Raw genomic sequence first — 19,649 nt, 5'->3', positions numbered from 1 at the left:
TCTTTTGCTTTAGGAAAATGCCTTTCACCTTATCACCACCCTGATACAGACTTCACCTCTCCCAGCAGGGAAGAATGGAAAAACCTACGGGCGGAAAATCTGAGAAGCTCTTTGGCCACCCTCTGGGCGGAGCAGAGTTTAGAGGGGGTGGTGTCACCCATCTAGAGGGTGACATGGCCACTGTGCCAAAAGGCAGATCAAAGCCAGAAAACAGCCTACTCCCTTGTCCTTGTAGCTACTGAAATTCTGAGTGCAGCTTTGTCATGTTATTCTCAAAGCCACCTAGGTTTTTCTTTGGCACTGAAAACCACAGACACCAGTGGTTTTCAACATTTCCCTCATGGAAAGGAGGACACATGCAATGAACTGAGGTTTTTCTCATCTTAGCCCATTTTTGTTGGCCCTTAGACCTCCTAGGAGCAATACCTAAAGTCAAGACATTTGTGAGACTCAAATACACTCACGTGTGAGTGCCAAACCTTGTTTATTTCTTGTGCTGCTTCACGGCAGCTTCACGTCCATATGTGGGCAACCTAGTAAAGCACAGAATGAAAATCACATGAGTAACCCCAGAGGAATCAGAAGCATTATTCAATATTTAAAATTAAGCAGGAATTTAAACACTTTGCTGAATCATGTCCTCATTTGCATTAGAGCACAGACCTCCTGAGTCCCCAGGTGTGTCTAACATGCAATGGTGATGTTCCTGTTCAAGCACCTTCCTAGGATAAGCTTGGCTCCTGCTCTTGAAAGGCTGGAGAAACTCCAGGGCAAATTTCCAGAAGGAATTTTTCTCATCCCATTCCTCTGCACAACCCCAAACAACAGGAGGCTGTACACAATACAGCCACTTGGAAAATGTACTGAAAACTGGAGGGTCTCCTTCATAACTACTTATCTTTTCCAAAAGATCCCTTTTGCTGCCTGTTGCATGCTTCCATAGGCCTTCAGCTTGCTCTGGGATGTGCTCCCAGGGAGGCTGTCTGCTCTGGATGCTGGGGAGATGCTGGGAATCTTCCCGGATCCCCATTTATACACACACTCCCATGCACATTACAGTTTCTGAGACAGCAAACAGCAGGAGTCAAATATACCACTTGAAGAGGCATTTCTACTTGAGCAATTTGTTAATGTAGAAAATGTAGTTTATCATTAATTGTAAAGGTGGAGCTGGTGAGCTCTTTAAAAAACTTCTCTTCTGCCTGGTGTTCAACAGATGTTTAGGAAAAATCTCAAACAGTCAAGGTCATTGGTGTGTGGGAATATACAAGGAATTTCCATCTCCTGCAATGAATGAAAGCCACCATGTTTGAGGATGCCATTTTCCATGCAAGTGCCTGAATAGGGACACCTACATGCAGCCTTAGATATCTTAAGTCTCTCTGAATATGACTTTTACCAGTTTTCTTTCATCCAGAGAGCCCAGTATGAAGCAATTGATTAGCTCACTAATATCTGTTCTACTGCCAGCTGCCACTATAACAAACAGTAATAAAGACATCTATTTAGTGTTTCCTTTAACTGGAGCCCTTAACATTTCCATTTGCACAGCAAAGATTACAAAGGGCAGAGTTAAGGGTAATTATATGACTTCTTTCCTGACCTGTGCCACAGGGCTCTCTCCCATATTTGTTCTTTATCAGCCCTTTCTGAAACTGAAATCGAGGAAGCAGGAAAGTACCTAGAAAGATAGGGAAAAGAGCAAGGAGTGATTTATTCATAAATAGATCTGCACGAAGCTTCCAAACTGCAGCTTCTCTCTTCAGAGTTTCAGGCATGTCCCACGGTGGCTACTGTAATATCAGAGGAATGCTTACTCCTGCTACTGCTGCTAATTTGGGAGCAGTCACATGGCTCAGCTGTATTCTCTCTCTCCAAAAATTTGACTTTTAACCTTCCTTTGCTACAGACATGATGTATATTGCTTTGACATGATGCCAAGTAGCAAACATGAAAAACTCTGACCTATAAGCAAAGCAAATGGAAAAAAAAAAAAAAGATATTTATGAGAATAAAATTATGTGAGCCTGCGGGAAGGGGAGAGAAAAATCTGCCTGGGTCATTTCTGTTTGCTTTCCCCTCGGAATAACTTTGGGGAAAACAGCAAAATGTTAATCTGGGGAGAAGGAAAAAAAAAAAGGTGTCCTGAGGTGCAAATAAAAAAAAAAAAAGGAGAGACGGCAGCAAATGTAATTATTTATTCACGCTCATTTACATGTCAGATGAAGCTGAAAGCTGCCAGATAGCTTCTTTTCGACAGCTTGGAGTTACTGTTGGGAACAGATCCATGTATGGAAGCGAAAGAAGAAAAGCATAGATAAGCTGAGATCCAGCTATGCAAACCATCTTTAGAGACACTTAAAGGACAAGCACCCCAGCTCCTTTCTTTCTGGTAAATATAGAGACACTATCATATGAGGGCTTTTTTCCATTCTGCATGACCCACAACTGCTGAGCTTCGGCTGGGGTAAGTGAAGAGCGACTCAGGCATTTCTTGGGAACACCTGGGGATTCGGTTGGACTGACATCCTGGGAAAAGCCGTAAATCTGGGGCAATGGGATGGCTCCAAGAGCTGGATAATGGTTAAGCTCTCTGAGTAGGAAACATGACATAAAACAGCTCTGCCGCTGGAGGGACAGGAACTTTCCAAGTGTCTGAAAGAGGCCAGAGAAAAATGTTGGAAAACAAGAGTTTTATCACTCAAGAAGTGGATTCACAGACTGGGTGATGATAGAGCTTCAGTGGGCAGGAAGGATCAGTGGTGGTTGCCAGTGTCAGAGTCTCTCAGTGTTTCTATTTAAAAAAATTCATTTCAAACTCAAGAGCTTTTTCTTCCCTGCTCTGCACTACTTTCGTTTTGAGAAACATGTTTCACTTGGGTTGAGTTGACTGGACATTAGGAAGAGCTCGTTGTAAACGACTGCTGTTTTTCTTGGCACTTAAAGGCAGTTTCCCAATGTTTCTCTGTAGATTTGAGGTTGATTACATCCTGTGCAAGGATTTTTGGTTCAGTTTAACTGCCATTACAGTGTTGTGAAAGCCAGCTCCAGCGAAAACAGCTGTGTGCTGTTGTGAATATTTCCAAAGTACTGAAGTAATAGGTCTCCTTCAAACTAGCACAGAAATGTGTCAGCTCTGGGAATTGGGCACTGTCACAAAAGCAGAGTATAGCCTTGGCAGAGAGGCTTTCTTCACCAAGTGTTTTTTTAAAAAGAACACAAAAAAAGCTTTTTATAGCCTTGGCTTAAAATATGGTTGGTATATGGTGGTACAGTTAAACATGAGGTTTTTCTTTAAATGCTAGTGAATGGCTTTGGGTTAACATTTCATGTGTTTTCAGGTGTTATAATATTGTATTCATAGTCCCACTGCAAAGTTCTAGGTAAAGCATTGTCATTTTTCAGGTGGTTAATAGACTGGAAAAAAACCATCAGAGCAGGTGAAGTGAAATTATACAGAAAGAACTGAAAATAATATCAGGAGTATGATTGAAATCGTAAGAGATTTCCAGAGATATGAAGGATGATTGTAAAGGGAAATGAAAATAATATCAGGAGTATGATTGAAATCATAAGAGATTTCCAGAGATATGAAGGATGATTGTAAAGGGAAATCACTCGACCACAAATGTCATAAACATTTCCATTCATGAATGAAAATGCCTTCCCTTGTCCTTACATAAGAGGAACATAATGGAAGTGTTTGCTTGTAACCCCATAGTAGAGTCTGCAGTTGAAAGGGCCAATGCCCTCATCTTCCCTTATTTGGCCAGCATCTCCACAGATATTCCCACTTTTCTCAGCTTTCACCCTCGCTGAAATACACATCTTGTCTTTGTCTGGTTTCCTTTATCTGTGCTAGGCAAACTTTGATTCTTTTGAGAGGTACCTTTTAAACACATGCCACCTGCCTACACGAATGCTAGCACAGAAATCAATCTTAAAATAATTGGGGTCAATAAATAGCTTTCAAATTGCTAGTGAGTCACTAACAAATAAACCTTTTAGCTGCTAATGCTATGAAATAACATTTCTGCATTTCCTTCTTACTCAGATTGCTTCCATTTTCTATTGCATATGGTTCTGGTTCATAGGTTGCTGTGAATCTGCTGACTTATAAAACTTCTTCCTCAATTTTTCCTTTTTCTCCCCACCCCCCTTCCCCAGACTGTGAGCTTTCCCCTCCCCAAGAGACACAAAGAGCTGATCCGTGCGTGGTCCCCTGAGCAGGGCGTTACCGACAGCTGTGCCGGGCAGGCCAGGAACAGGATGGCAGGATGGAGCTGGAAAAGCTGGGCCTTATTTAATTTGCTGTTTCCATTTGGTGCAGGGCCTGGGGCAGCGAGGCCTGGTAGACAAAGCCCTGGTGGCATGAATCATCTCTTGGTTGCCAGCCCCAAGGCAGACTGCCCTTCGTGCCCCCTCCCTCTACCAGGAGCATTTTCAGGCATTAGTGTTATCTGTAATGTTTATTGCTATTATCAGTGTGCTGGCTGCTGTTAATATTTACTATTGATTAGCCACGGGTATCGCTGGGATGTGTGCAGCGGGTGGGATCTCGCTGAGAGACCCCAGCCGTGAGCACAGAGAGCCCCAGGGATCATCGGTGATAGCATCAGTAACATCTTTTAGAAGCGACCCGTCATTAGGAGCGCTGCAGTCTCCGAGCACCCGCCCGAGGTCCTCCCACGCTCCATCCTCTGCCAGAGTGCAGGCAGGAGAGGGGGAAGGGGGAGCTCTGCTCTTCCTCACCATCGGCCTCAGCACGGCTCGCTCGGGGCAGCGCATACACCGGGAGTGAAGGATCAAGGGCAAAGCTAAGCTCTGTGCCTATTCCTGCTTTCCTCGCCCCGGTGGCACCTGGAGGGAGCAGGAATACGTTCTGTGTCTCATGAAAGGAGCCAAGGCACACAGGACTTCTAGATGCACTGGTGGCTGGTGCTCCCAAACCTTGGTGGCTTTAAAAAAACAAAGCCAAACACACCTGGGTTTCAGACAATACATCTGAAGAAAGTCTTTGCACCAGGCATCCACAGTTAGTCCCTGAATTCAGACTTTCGTGTGAGAAGGCAAAAACCACCTTTGTGGTTTACAGGGTGCCCAAGAAAAGAGCATCCCCAAAGAGAAATCAGCAAGGAGAGCTACACCCTGAATTCACTCAGTAAGGATTTTGCAAACTGGCTCTGACTTGAAGCAAGCCCAGTGCACATTCTCCTCCTCCAGACACCTCAATGTTTTTATGGAAGGATGGTGTTTGGACACCATCTCTGTCTTTTCTCTAGGAAGTCAGAAGATTGGAGCACATTCTGAGGACACGCTGACAGACTGCTCCATTTCTCTGGCCAGATACACATTACTGCCTATGTCCTAGCAAAATGGGCTTTGTGCAGTGGCTCTGCCTGCTCCCAGCCTAGAAAACTGCAGACCCATTTGCCAGTTGAAATCTGATTTGGCCCAGGAATTGAGGCCTCTTCAAAAAAACCTGAAAATGTCCAGCTCTCTTATTTGGTTTTCTCACAAAAATATAATATTCCTATTCTTACAGGAAGACGAAACAACACGACAGGTTTTAGTAGTGGTGGTGTTTTCTGACAATTTACAAGTAAAGCGGGGAATTTATGAGTGGACATTCATTCTGGAGTTGATTCTTTGGGGAACTCACTATTATTCTGGCAGCATATAGGGGAAAAACAGCAACAATGCAGTAAATCTGGAGGTCTTCAAAACTCAGTTTATTCCTATTTAGGCCTCCAGCCATCACTGTTATCTAATCATAAATGTATTCTTATTGCTTGGGGTCACTGCAGGGCAAAGCTTAAGTTATTTTGATTTCCATTCTTCAATATATTTGGATTTCTCTTATATTTAATGCTGAACTTCCTCCTGAGTTTGGGATGTTTGTTTTTAGGATCTTTCCCAAATCCTTGGAATGCTGAACTCTGATATTGCTATCATAAAATGCAGGTTTCCATTTGTGATGTCTCTAGCTGAGTCTTTTCCAGAGACATGAGAGAGAGGGAGAGGGAGAGGGAGAGGGAGAGGGAGAGGGAGAGGGAGAGGGAGAGGGAGAGGGAGAGGGAGAGGGAGAGGGAGAGGGAGAGGGAGAAAAGAAGAGAAGAGAGAGGGAAGAGAGAGGGAAGAGAGAGGCAAGAGAGAGGAGAGGAGAGGAGAGGAGAGGAGAGGAGAGGAGAGGGAGAGGAGAGGAGAGGAGAGAAGAGAAGAGAGAGAGAAGAGAAGAGAAGAGAAGAGAAGAGAAGAGAAGAGAAGAGAAGAGAAGAGAAGAGAAGAGAAGAGAAGAGAAGAGAAGAGAAGAGAAGAGAAGAGAAGAACATTTCACTCTGGAGGATTCTACATCAGTTTATTTGTGGAGAAAGGTGGGCACAGGAGAAGGAAAATGCTAACAGAATTGGTATTCTGCAAAATGTGAGTATTGGGTACAGGTACAGCGGGAAGACGAGTTTGGATTCCACTCAGCTTAACAATGATTAATGACTTATCTCTAAATAACCAAAAAGGACAAATGCTCAGGAACTTCTGCCACAGAGAGCTGTTCAGGTATAGATTTTCCCCTGCCAGGCAGGAGATTCAGCACTTGGGTTGCTTTACTCCCCACAGGAATAAAGTGCACTGAATAGTATATAAAATCCTTTTCTTGCCATCAGTCCCCCAGGGTTTTCAAGCTCTGCTCAGGATGAGTTTCACCAGAAGTTTTGTCCCTGTGGTACTTCCCAGGTTATCCCACAGACCACAGTGTGCCCTGGAGGTTGCAGACTAATTCTGCATGACACCACCACACATTATTTCCTGCTCTTCCAGAGAAATGTTCCTTCTTTCACTGGAACATCAATTTGGAGTTTTTTGTCCTCTTATATAAGCAAAAGCAGGAAAAATAGAGGAAAATGTAAAAATAACAAAAAATGGAAAGTGCGGGAATGGGGCGTGCAAAACTATTGCTGCCTTTCTGTGTCCCCCTAGGCAAAGGTTTCCTTGACTGCCTCTTGGAAACGGCACAGGAAATGCTTCCTTGTTGTGGTTTAGGAATGGTATTCCCCAGTTTAATACAGCCACTAAAATCACTCTGTGCTGCTCCCTCTCCCCTCCAATTGGAGCACAAAAGGCAAAGATCACGGGTCGAGATAAGAACAACTTACTGGAAACAGCAATGGGATAAGAAAATGAACAGTAACATCAATAATACGGAATGTCAGAGGAGACAAGGAAAGAAACAATTCACATTGAACCACCCCCTGATAACAGTGGTATCTGATGGCTCCCCCAGCCACATTTTCTCCATCAGGAGGAACCCCTTGTGCCCAGGACAGTTTCCCTTCCCCCTGCTCCTGGCAGTGATGTGAGGGGGTATGGAATAACCTTCCAGTCCCAACCATGTCCCCTTCTGGCTACATCCCTGCAGATACCGAGGTCTCCCAGGCTACAGGGAGATCTCCCATCTCAACAAGCCTCAGGAAGCACATGAGCTCAGTGGAGGTGATGAAGGGGCCTGGCCCACAGTGACTTGGGCATGGTTTCAGCCTCAGGCAGACAAGCCTGAGGAGTCATGGAGCAGTTGATGGGCTGTGCATGTCCACCTAAGGCATCCCTCACCACCCTCAGGGTTTCTGCAGGGGCCTAGGGTTTCGTGGAATGTATCTCTTGCCCTACAACCCCTTCACCCTTCCAAACCCACTTGGTTTGACACCTGTTTCTAAGAGGGAACCACACATCCAGGCCTTAGTGTGGGAACAGGGATCCCATTTCCTTGAAAGAGCCCCCTCCCAGCATCAGCGTTTGCCACACCCACACACTGGAGCAAGGAAGCAAATCCAAGGTGACAACTCCGTTCCCAGCCTCTAATTCCCAGCTTGCTGCTTCTGCTGCAGCCCGGCAAGCAGGACAGGAGAATTATCCTGTGTTATTTCTTTGGCTTACGGAAAGGCTCCAAGCGGAGATCTTATGCTTCTGCCTGAGACGCAGCAATAAACTTCTGGATTTGCTGCTGCTGTGCTGAGACTGCCAACATGTACACAATAAAAGTAAAGCCTTCCTGTGGCCACAGACCACAACATGCTAGTGATCCATGGTATTATCCTGTTATTTAGTGAGTCATCCTTGCTGCTGAAAAATACACACAGCCCAGTAAGTTGTTAACAATAACACTGGATGTGAGAGACTGGTGTTTGTTTTACTCCAGTGTAACTTATTCCATATGGTCCTTTAAAGCATGCTAAACGTTACATGGCTTTGGGCTGCCAACTATTATTTCAAGATGAACTCGCAGATCTAGAACTTAGCTACTTGAAGCAGGGCTCTGAAAGCATTCTCTGTCCAGGAAAAATGCCCAGTTTGGGGGCAAGACAGATGTTGGGAATTGCCCTCTCTTTATCTGGATAAGCAGGTCCCCACTTTTATTGAGTGGCCACAACAGTGATGTTTACTGCTGCTCTGCTGCCTGCTATGACATCTTTCAGATGTAAGCCACATGCACAGGGCAGAAGCTCTGTCCTGACCAAGGAGATAAGTTTAATTTCTAGCACTTACATCTTATGCATGTTTTTCCAAGTCGCTGATGAACCAATTATTTGTGGAATCCTAGTATGTTTTCCAAATCTCCTTGGTAGCCTTAATTCATGAGAAAAATACTGCAAAAAGAGAGACATGCAGCTGTGAGAGGTGTCCTGACTTCACTCTCTGGCTACATTACTCAAAGGTTTAACCCAACAAGGTCCAGCACCACAGTGTCCTTGTGTTCCTGCCATGTTCTATCCTGGACTTAGCCCACAGCACTGCTTGGAAAACAAACACATTAAAAAGTTTCTCTCGTCACTAGGGGTGTTCCCCAGGCCTCAGTATCAGGATGAGTCCTGTTTATTTATTTAGGAAATGGTGGAATCACCATTCCTGAATGTATTGAAAAGACGTGTAGACGTGGCAGCTGGGGGACATGGTTTAGTGGTGGGCTTTGGTGTTAGGTTAACAACTGGACTCATGATCCTAGAGGCCTTTTCAACCTAAAACATTCCGTGATCCTACTTTTTTAGCCTCTGGTTGAACAAAAGAGATGCTCCACAAAGCATCTTTCTTGATAACTGAGAGATTTGCCTTTTGGCTTGAGTTGATGTGATCCAAAGTGAAGTTTTGAGAGCAAGAGTAACTGACACTTTGAGTTTTTTAGAGCCTTGCTGATAACCTCACCCTTCCCCTGAAGTGTGACATGTGTCCAAATTAATCTTGACAAAAGAGTTAATCTTGAAGGTTCTCTGCTGTGAGTGTGTACAAGGACCATGGAGATGTGTATGGAGATCATGTGAAGGAGAATGGTGTGTGTGGGATGTGAACCTTTCATTGTCAGAGAAGAGAAATCTTCGTACTGCTTGCCACTGAAAATCTGCTTAGTAGGCAATGGTTTCTCTGTTAAGTTGTCAGTCACCAGTTAGGATTCAGGACAAATAATGACTATTTTAGAAAAATTACTCAGACCCTTTCTAGATGCTTAAAACCTCCAAAATAAATCACCAAAGTCCCACGTGAGGATCCATAATTTGGTGAGAGTCATTGCATTTTTAGAGGCCAGGACAAGTCTGTCTATATGTGCACCATCTTCATGTGTACCTGGAAAGGGCCTTAAGGTGTTAAAATGCCTGAAGACGTTAAAATGCCTGAAGATGTACCTCTACAATAATGAACTGAAAAAGTATTCAGCCTTTTACCCTTAATTTCAATGTTCTTACCTTAAAACTAACCAGGCAGACTATTTTGAGCATGCCTTGAGGCACAGACCTAGAAGATTGCTACAAAACAAGACAAGTTTGTAGGCATTACAAGCTGCGCCACTACCGATGTTTTCTAGATATTTTCTGTCCCTGTTGATAAGAACATGCCAAATTTTAACATCCTTCTCTTTGAAACACATTCTGGTTATCTTGAAACATGCCTTGATGTACACAGCTTACAGAAAATCACACAGCAAGACAAGTTTGAAGGCTCTAACCTTAATAAAGTTGATGTTTCTCCAGCACAGACTCCCTGCCTTCATCCTGAGTTGTAACTTCATTTCTTGCCTTTGGCCTGGATGTCATTTGATGCATGTCCCTTCTTTTGTGGCAGTGTCTTATGCAGACACTTCAGCAGGGTCTTGGGCACACAAAGCCATCTGCAGGAAAGGCCTGTGCTGAGTCAGGCTCTCTGAGGAGCTGGGGTGTGCTGGATGTGGCAGATGTTCGTGATCTGGCTGACTTCAGGTACAGCCTCACACCTACGTTGCCGTGGTGGTTTTGTATAGGAGGTATTTATGGATTGTGATGTAAAGTTTTTGTCTAATTGACAATCTGTTTGAACTACTAAAAAGTTGTATATGCTTTTGTGAAAAATACATGTTGAAGATGGAAGAAACCTGTGAATTTTTTCTCTTTTTTTCTGGTTGGTAAAGAAGTAACATGGCTGGCCCAGCCCTTGTTTTGGTTAGGTTAGGCTGGGCAGCCCCTGCTGTGGGCACTTGCTCGGTTTTTCTTATCAGTTGCTGAGTAAAGGGAGAGGAGAAGTTATCAGCTTCTTTCTTTAGTGCGTTACTGCTGAGTATTAGTTTAGTTACTAAGATCTTTGTTACTTTTCTTTAGTTGCAACTTTGATCTGTAAGGTACTGAGCCCGGCTATGGTTAAGTGACTATTTGTAAGCCTTGGGTGAGACATTAACTTTTTTTAGTGCTTCAATCTTCTTTTGAGTGAGAGAAAATACTAACATCTAGGCAGGTAGAACAACAATATAAAAATGCTGAATTCAATAAAGAAGAAGTCCCACATAAGAAGGATGAAGAAATGCCTTTAGTTTTAAGGTAAAATCCTCTTGTAAAAACAGGAAGAAAGACTCTTTTTCCCCACAACGCATGAAGGTATAAGGAAATAAAAGTGTTCAAATTATAGGCATCAAACAAAGACCTCTATGCTAAAGTAAGCAAATATTAACCTAAGTGTAATCCTATGAGAAGTTTGAACAAAGAAAGAGAGAAGAGTCATGAAGGTCCTGTAACCCCAAGAAAGAGATCTCTGTTCCTAAAGATGAAAATTATTTCAGAGATAGATAATGAGAAGTTTTACCTTTAAACGCTAAAACAATACCCCATAAGTTTAAATACCCCATGAACACAGTTGTAAGAAAAGCTTATAGAAAATGGGAGAGATTTCACAATTACAAATCTCCCCGGCAGCTGCTATTCATGAAAATTACAGAAAATTACAGAAAAAGAGCCACAAAAGAACTGTTTTCTTGTGGAGAAGTGTCCATAACATTAACAAAAGAGACTTCTCTCCCTAAGCAAGCTGAAGAAAGACTATTCTAAAAGCAGTAAACTAACTAAAACTTTAGGCATCATTTCTTTACACTGTCATTTGGAAAGAAAAAACTGTGAGGAGAAGAAAAATGTCCTAAAAGTTTTGTTCTAATTCCTATTACTCTTTCTCTTAGTTGCTATTAATAAATTTTTCTTTATACCCTTTTAAAGTTTTAAACCTACTTTACCTTTCTCCCAGTCCTATCCCACGATAAGAAATGAGTAAGTACATTCCAGTAAGTTCAATAGCAACTGGCCAACACCAAACCCACCACAGTTGCTCATTTGTCACGTTGCCATAATCAAGCACACCGCTGACCAAAGGCCCCAGATCAGTCCTGGCTGTGTCACTTCCTTTACCTCACATTTTGGTTTTGCCTCTTTTTTTTTTTTTCCTGGGTTCTGCTTCTTTATCCAGTCCCTCTCCCCCAGACAAGCCAGTGATTAAGCTGGTGCCCTGCCTTTGTTATCAGCAATGTTTCTCTTTCCTGCCATTTTTCTTGCTGCTGTCTAGTCAGTGCAACTACTGATCAGACACAGTCAGCTGCATGCACATCACCCCTCTTCTTACAATCTGCAGGTCCTGGTAGCTTCTCATACCTTTATTTCATGTTGTTGGACAGCCATAAGTCAGGGTTAACCAAAGATATTATTTTCATTGAATCACAGAATCACAGCATGGTTTGGGTTAGAAGGGAGTTTGAAGATCATCCAGTTCCAGCCCCCCTGCTATGGGTAGGGACACCTTCCACAACACCAGTTGGCTCCAAGCCCCATCCATCATGGCCAGGAACACTTCCAAGGATGAGGCATTCACAGCTTCTCTGGGCAACCTATGCCAGTGCCTCACCACCCTCACAGTAATGAATTTCTTGTTAACATCTAATCTAAATCTCTTCTCTTTTAGTTTAAAACAACCAGCATTGTTCTATCACTATCTGCCTGGGCAAAAAATGGCTCTCTCATGAGCATATTGGCATGTGAATCACTCTGTCTCTTTTGTACACTTTTAAAATTAATAGTGTTGCTGTTACCATTAATTTTCTTATCTCTCTGCTGTTTCCAGTAAATTGTTCTCATCTCAGCCCATGATCTTTGCCATTTGTGCCTCCAGTTGGAGTGGGAGCAGCATGTGGCTTTAGTGAAGTATTAAACTGGGAAATACCATTACTAAACCACAATAGCCTGGACAAACCTTGACAGGACAAAACACCAGTGGGATACACCATGGGCTCCAGAGCAGCAGTCAGCTCTCTTCCCTGGTGTCCTGTGAGCTAAGTGCCTCATCCACCCAGGAAATTGGCTGCCAGCCTGGACTGAAGGTCGGTCTGCTCCCAGGCTGGGTGAAATTGGATAGTATTGCCACCTAGACTTTGCTATGCTCTCCCAGCATGGCCTAATTTCCAAAGTTCTGAGTCTTCAACAACACCAAACTTTTGTCCCAAGCCTAAAGGCATGTCTTCTTTCCTTTCAGCCTAATCACAACCTTGGTGTTCTCTTTGTGATGTGCTCACTGTCTTCTGATTGTTACCTCAAATTTTTCTGGTGAAATGATGTTGAGAACTAGGTCACCTACACCTGATCTGAGGTTTGCTCATCCTGATCTTAAAACTTTTCAGTGATAAAAGACACATTTCTCCCTCTTTACAGACAACCCAGCTGCCTACACCATTCCTCTCATGGCTGTAGAAAGTTTTTCCTTGTTCCAAACTACAGTGTCCCTGCCTATAGTTTAACCCCTGACTTCTTATCATGTCCACAGGAGGAATGGAAAGCATCCACTCTTTCAGATGTGTAAGGATATATGTCTCCTCTTGACTTGTCAGTTGGCATTCCTGCAATGTTTCCTCTTGAATCATGTCTTTGAGACCTCTCACCCCTCTTACTTCTTATGCAGCTGTTGCCTGCTTCCCTGATGCCACTGGTCATATAAATACAGCTGTTAGCTCTGGAATCTACTGATGGCAAATAAAATCCAGGTACTGTTAGCAGCCCTGGCACAATGACCAAAACATCACGCTGGTATCTTGAGGTGCAGGGGGCAGAAAGTTTCTGAGTGACTGAGGGGCACATGGAAGGGAGCTGAGTGAAAAGGGAAAGCCTGGATTCCCATCAGGCCTGTGAGACACTGCCCTACCAAACACACCAGCAAACTGCTTCTACAGCCTCAGAACCAAAACAGATCTCAGTGAAGCTGGGTACAGCTTCCCATAAGAGCAGAAGATTTCCTTAAGGGATCGGGGGAGTTCTAGCCATGAGGCAGGTGGCAAAGAAGCATCTTCAATCATTTTAAAGCATCATCACAATCCAGAAAGGCATGATAAAAACATTCAGCTCAGGGCAGCTTTTAAACAGGCCATGTTTGAAATTTCAAGGAGGAAACAGATTAGCACATGAGAGCATGGAAATTTGAAAGGAGAATCCAGTCTTACAAATGGTGCAGTTGCATATCTCCAAAGTGACCAGCAAAACCCCCAACCCCATAACCACTAAGCAATCAGGAAGTTACATCTGGTTTTCTTGCTTCTTTTTCCCTTTTTTTTTTTGGTAAATTCTCTTTACATGCAAGGCTTCAATTCCTACATTTAGGGCATGCAGCAGTGGTTTCTGCCTCAGTACTGCTCGAGCAGGCAGCACAGAGAGAATGAGCATTTTTGGTTCATTCATCTTCAGACAAAAACAGAAGAACTGAAGCAGACTGTGCCCAAACACAAGATCTGTGTGTGCACCAGTGTGAGTCCCTGGCCAGCAGACTAAACTGTGGGGAAGGAAACTGGGAAAAGAACCCAGCTGCTGTCTCAGCTGTCCCAGGGGGAAAGTCAACCAGGAGCAAGGACAGGGGATTTCTGCAAGGTGCCTAGGGAAGGCCAAGGAGCACAGAAATTCCAACCACATGGGTCCTTGTGGCTAAAACTGACTGATAACAGCAGACAACATGCTCCTCTGTCCCCAGGACTCGAGGACTCATCTCTGGCAGAGCTCTTCTGTGCTGGAGGGACACCTCGCCAGGCAAGGCCACTTGGAGGTGAAACAAAGCAGAGCTTGGTAAAGTCAAAGCAGCAAGGAGTCAGGGAACATTTCTGACCACCCTCAAGGACAGCAAGGAGTCAGGGAACATTTCTGACCACCTTTAAGTACAGCAGATTAGAGCCCACTACAGAGAAGAAAATTGCCCTTTAGGAGAAATCATTGCACAGCCTCTCACCTAATGGGCCTGGCTTTTGCAAGGTGTTCCACCAGCCTTCTGGATCTAGAACACATAAATAAAATATCAATACAGTGCTCTGTGCAGCTGAGGCCAGTCACATCTCACTTTTAATAAAAAAGGCCATTTTCCCTGGAATACCCAGCCTTGCTGAAGGCTGGCAAACAGATGATACAGAGGAGGCCAAATTACTTTCACAACCAGGGGCCACAGCCAGAACCATGCACTACATCTGATTTGCCTTGTGCTCCCACTGGTAGCTATGGGAACCTTGCTCATGGATCAAAGGAGGAATAGGGCCAGAGCTGCTGGGGAAGCCTCACAATCCCCAGTTTGCAGGACACAGCTCCCAGACAGTGCCACATGGTACTTGCACTTCTGTTTTTCTGGAAGTCCAGCTCCTGGAGTCATGTGATTACTATTTCAACATTCTTATGGTTTTTTTAACTTGCTTCTGGTTGCCAAGTAAATTGGAAAGCACCAAACTCTAGGGCTCAAGAGCAGAAGACAAATCCAGAGAACACATTATTTGTTACTTTATAATTCTGTACTTATGTGGGATGATTTTTTTTTCAACCACAATTTTTCCAGGCCTTGGAATGGTGGTGAAGGGGGCTGGAGTGTCAGCTGGAGAGTGCTAATGCCTCTCTGATGGCAGTGCTACCCCAGGGCTGGCACACTGCACTTCCATGGCCCTTTGCAGGCAAGCAGCAGAGTCACTGGGCTATGGCTTTCACTGGGAACCAAATTTCAGTCAACCTCGCATCTGCATTTTAAGTCCCTGAGTTCTAAAGTCTTGTAACAGCAAAACAAAACTTCATTGGTGTCATGGTTCTGCTAGGGAAAGATGCTAAGGGACAGCCAGTTCAGCAGGGGACATCTGGCCCTTCATTTTCCAGTGATTCAGTGACTCCAGCTAGGAGCTGGTTTTTGCCTGAGAAGTGGGAGTGAGATGCTGGTGTTAGCATGCACTGCTGGTGAGACAACTGGCAGCTGCCAGAAGGCTTTTTTGTTTCCACCCCTTTGAGAAGAGTGAGGAGACAGTTTGCGCCTTGTACATCTCTCACAATAAGCCCAGCTGCTGAAGTCATTCTGTGCACATATTGAAGTTTTCCTGTACATTCCTGGTGACCAGAAAACGAGTTTTTTCCACAAAGAAAAGTACGACTGTGAAGCAGAATTTGAAGAGAGAACATGCATCTTGTTTTTCAGCCTAGATGTTTGCAAAATACGTGCAACTCTCCCCATTCCCAAGCTTCCTAAATTCAAGTCCAGCCCCTCTAACTACTACTTTCAGTCCCCATGCAGCAGGTGGTTTCCAGTGCATTGTACTTTTGTGTCTGTTACACACAAGCAGGGCTCTGCAGAATTTGGCCAGTCAATGCTTCTTCCAGGAAAGCTCTCTCCCAAGCTGTTAAATGCCATGCTCATGAATTACTGTTCTGGATTTATTGTTTAGACATGCATAAAACACAGCACAAAGCAAATATCTGGGGGGAAGCTCTAAAGGGGCACAAGCTTGGTTTCTCCATTTACCCCTGCAGGCTCTCAAAGCAGGGGAGGGACAGCAAATCATACACTGATTTTTCACAGGTGTGCCCAAACATTCCATCAAACACTGCCTCCTCCCCAGGGTGCAGTCTGTACTCTCATCTTTCCAGGGTAGAAGATACCTTTCACATCCAAGGCCCCTGGCTGGCTGCTGGACAGCTGTGGTGCAATCAGACCTCCACGGGATCATCGGGGCTCAGACTGCACCAGGTACTTGGAAAGAGTTACAGAGGCACTGCCTAGAGAGCTCAAAGAGAAAGATATTGATGTCCAGCACACGAAATTGCCCTTCCTACTCACTGCTGTGTCCCACTCCATCTGCCACATTTCTAAATGCCTGATTTATCCTCCCAACAGCAAAGGCTGGTTTGAAGGTGTCAGCGAAAGGAAGTGCTCAAATTGCTGGAAACGATGTTTCTGAGCATCCTTTTTAGAAACACCACTCTCCAGGGATCTCCAGGTCTCTGCCAAGAACATGCATAGGAGAGCCAGAGAATGTTCAGGGAGCGCATGCTCAGGTCTGCTGCAGCAAGGAGCAAAGACAGATGGATGGCAAGCAGAGGTGACAACCCATCTGCTTCTGCAGGACCTCTCTGGCATCTCCTGAGGGACTCGAGGAAAACCATGACCAGAGAAAACCAGCCAAAGCAGACTCACTGGTTATCCCCTGCAGCATCTGAGACCAAAGCATTCCACTGAGGAGATGTTCCAAAGAGGGATGAGAAAGGGTGGTAGGACAGCTCCTCGGAGATGAACATGCTTTGGCTGGGCTGAGCATTGTCCTGACCTTTTGTCTATTACAGGGAATATGAGGCAGAAATTTTTCAAGCAAAAAGTGCCTGAGGCCTTGTGTCCCCCTCCTCTAAACTGTGCAGCAGTTCAGATGTCTTTTTTCACAAGGCACAGCGCAGAGAATTGGCCTGCACCATTCTGCCCTGTGCCCAAGGCTCCACAGCCCACTAACCCCATTCTTTGCCAGGAGGAATTGCCTTTGTGCTCTGCACATGCAGACAATACCCAGAAACCTCCTCCAGCAACTGCAGAGGGATGCAGGCTGCTGTCAGGGAGAGCTGTGGGTGGGCATGAATGAATGAGGGAATGAATGAGCCGTTCCCTACTACTGGCATGAGAATCTCCATGATTTGGAGACGAGGAATCCGTGCTGTAAGCATGGCTGCAGTGGCAGGTGCTCTCTTGTGTGGCTGCAAAGAGTGACAGGCAGGTAGAGATGGCTGGAGCAAACAGCTGCCTCTCCCAGCCCAGTGCAGGCTGCAGTCTGGAATGCTGAAGCATGGATGTGCCCACATGGTGACAGAACTTGCTGTGTCAGGACATGAGCAGTCCTGTTGGGTTTTTGCCTGGAGCACCAGGCAGAGCGCGGAAGCGTTTGCTCAGCTCGCCCAGCAGATCTCACAGCCCATGCAGAGCTCCATTCTGTCACAGCCACCACTCCAGCTAGCTTGGCTGAGAAAAAGCAGAGTGAAGCATGGCCACTGCAGTGGGGAGCAGTTCTGGAACACAGCACCTCCTCTCAGCAACGGGACTCACTGTCTCTCCCACTCCCTGACTTCCACCCTTCCCTTCAGAGCCCATCTCCGCCTTTCTCTTGGAGACTGTAAGAAATGAAGGTCTAAATGTGCCTGGAAAGGGGTGTGTGAGGGACCAGGGAGTGGGGCACATCTTCTCCAAGCCTCCCAGCCTCATGTTCTTCCCAACCAGTCACTTTTGAAGCAGCCAGATCAAAGCTGCTCCCATGTTCAGATGGGGTAGGGCTGCTTCACCTTTTCTGTCCCAGTACCACTAGGTCTGGATGGGTACAGAGGGCTCCTGGACTAATGAGCATCACCACCAACACTGACAAACTCTTTGTTTTCTCCAGCTCCCCTGGAATGCCACAAAAATCCCACAGCTGAAGCAGCCTTTCTGAGGGGCTCAGCAGGAGGCACTGGAGACAGGAGCACCGCTGCAAGCTGCAGAGAGAGGTGAGTTTGGAGGAGCCGTGGCCGTGCCTGGCTCTTCAGAGGGCAGCTCACCAGTGGATGCCCATCAGCACAGCCTTGGTGATCCAGAGGAGCTGGGTACTGCATTCACTGAAAGAGCTGGGAAGTAGGTCAGCAACATTACTGAGGGAATTAGGGAGTTTTAGGGAGAACTCCATGACTAAAATTTGAGTTCCACTGTTTATGGTGCAGTGATTGGATTTCAGTGTGCAGGGTGAAAAGCACCAGCAGGGATTGTGTTTGCTGCACCCATGCCAATTTCTGCTGCTCACACTATCCTTTTGCCATGCCAGCTTGTGCAGTGCCTTGCATCCTGCAGCCCCTGCCAAACCAAATGCCACTGATACACATCCACTGCTCTGCTCAGCTCCTGAGCCCAGCACAGCACTGGGCATGCTGCACATATTTAGCTGTGCTCATTTTATATCAATGGCCCTGCTGGGAGAACTGAGTACCATCAATGTACCACACATGGCCATGTAAACTTATCCCTCCTCTAAAGAGTTGTAAATCAAAAGAGGTGAGGCAGAAAATCAGAGTTAGCTATTTGACACAAAATCCTGGCTTTTTCTAAACCAAATTCTTATATGGAAATGCCTTTCATTCCGTATATAGGCAATAAGTTCTTAAAGTGAGACCAAAACTAGATAACACCCATAACTTTTGCAACACTAATTTTAAGTAGCTGGTTTGTTGGTTGGCCAGCTCATCACAAAGTGCTTCACAAAGGAGTTTTGTGACAGTGTCCATGTCCTATCCCTCAGGTTGAACAGAGAAATTCAGTTTTCCAACCCTGCTGAAAGACCCAGTGGTGCAAAAATCTTCCAAAAAAATTTGTTTCGAAAGCAAGTAAGAAAAGCACAAATGAAATTGACAGGTAAAATTCTGGGTTGCTGTCTTGCCAGTGGTGACCAAAATTACAGGCAGAGCTGACATGGTAAGAGGGAGAGGGTGCAAGAGGGTGCAGGAGCTAAAACAATGTCTCTGCTTCCCCACAGTTCTTGTTGCACCTGAGGATCTGGGCACAGAGGGTTCATCAAGGTCGCTGGGAACTTGCACACCAGTGTGCAAGCTATTAGCTCTGGTCCTATTTTAAGTTCCCAAAGTCACAGAGTTTTGCTGGAGGGTGGGACAATGGGTTCATCTGCTCCTTGCTGGAGCCAGTGAAGGGTGGAGGAGTCATTCAGGCATGGTGAAAGGGGGAATTGCCCACAGGAAGGACACTTTGGTCAGCCTGAGGTGCAGCAAGTCCTTCTGTGCCCGGCTGCTGCCTTCCTGCAGGACCCTCCTGTGGGGACAGGAGACTCGGTGGGCTCAGGGGCTGAGCCAGCTGCCAGATGTGAGGCCAGCTGCCAGGAGGGGCCCAGCTGACCCATATGCTCCTTGCCTGTCACCCCACGTCCCCTGCTGACCCTGGCCACAACTCTGAGGATGTGAGAGGGGGTGAACGTCAACCCAGGGCCCCTTGGGATGCTCCTGACCTCCTGCCTCCCCACGGCTGCCACGGGCAACACGGTGGGGCATGGGGACAGACACAGCAAGGCACTCCTTGTACACACACGGACACAC

General features: G+C 45.5%; 1 protein-coding gene across 1 annotated transcript in view; it reads left to right on the top strand.

The window, feature by feature from the left end:
* The first annotated feature begins 2,434 nt into the window (after positions 1-2,434).
* The window catches only part of SLC8A1 (solute carrier family 8 member A1), a 123,454-nt gene continuing 106,239 nt past the window's right edge, over positions 2,435-19,649 (top strand). The window contains exons 1-2 of the mRNA XM_030945124.1: positions 2,435-2,467; positions 17,960-18,062. The gene's annotated coding sequence lies outside the window, so the exon portion shown is untranslated. The remainder of the gene's footprint in view (positions 2,468-17,959; positions 18,063-19,649) is intronic.

Source organism: Camarhynchus parvulus, chromosome 3, assembly GCF_901933205.1.
Source record: "Camarhynchus parvulus chromosome 3, STF_HiC, whole genome shotgun sequence".
NCBI lineage: Eukaryota > Metazoa > Chordata > Aves > Passeriformes > Thraupidae > Camarhynchus > Camarhynchus parvulus.
The sequence above is the reverse complement of the archived record's forward strand: the minus strand, read 5'-3'. Positions and strand labels throughout refer to the sequence as shown.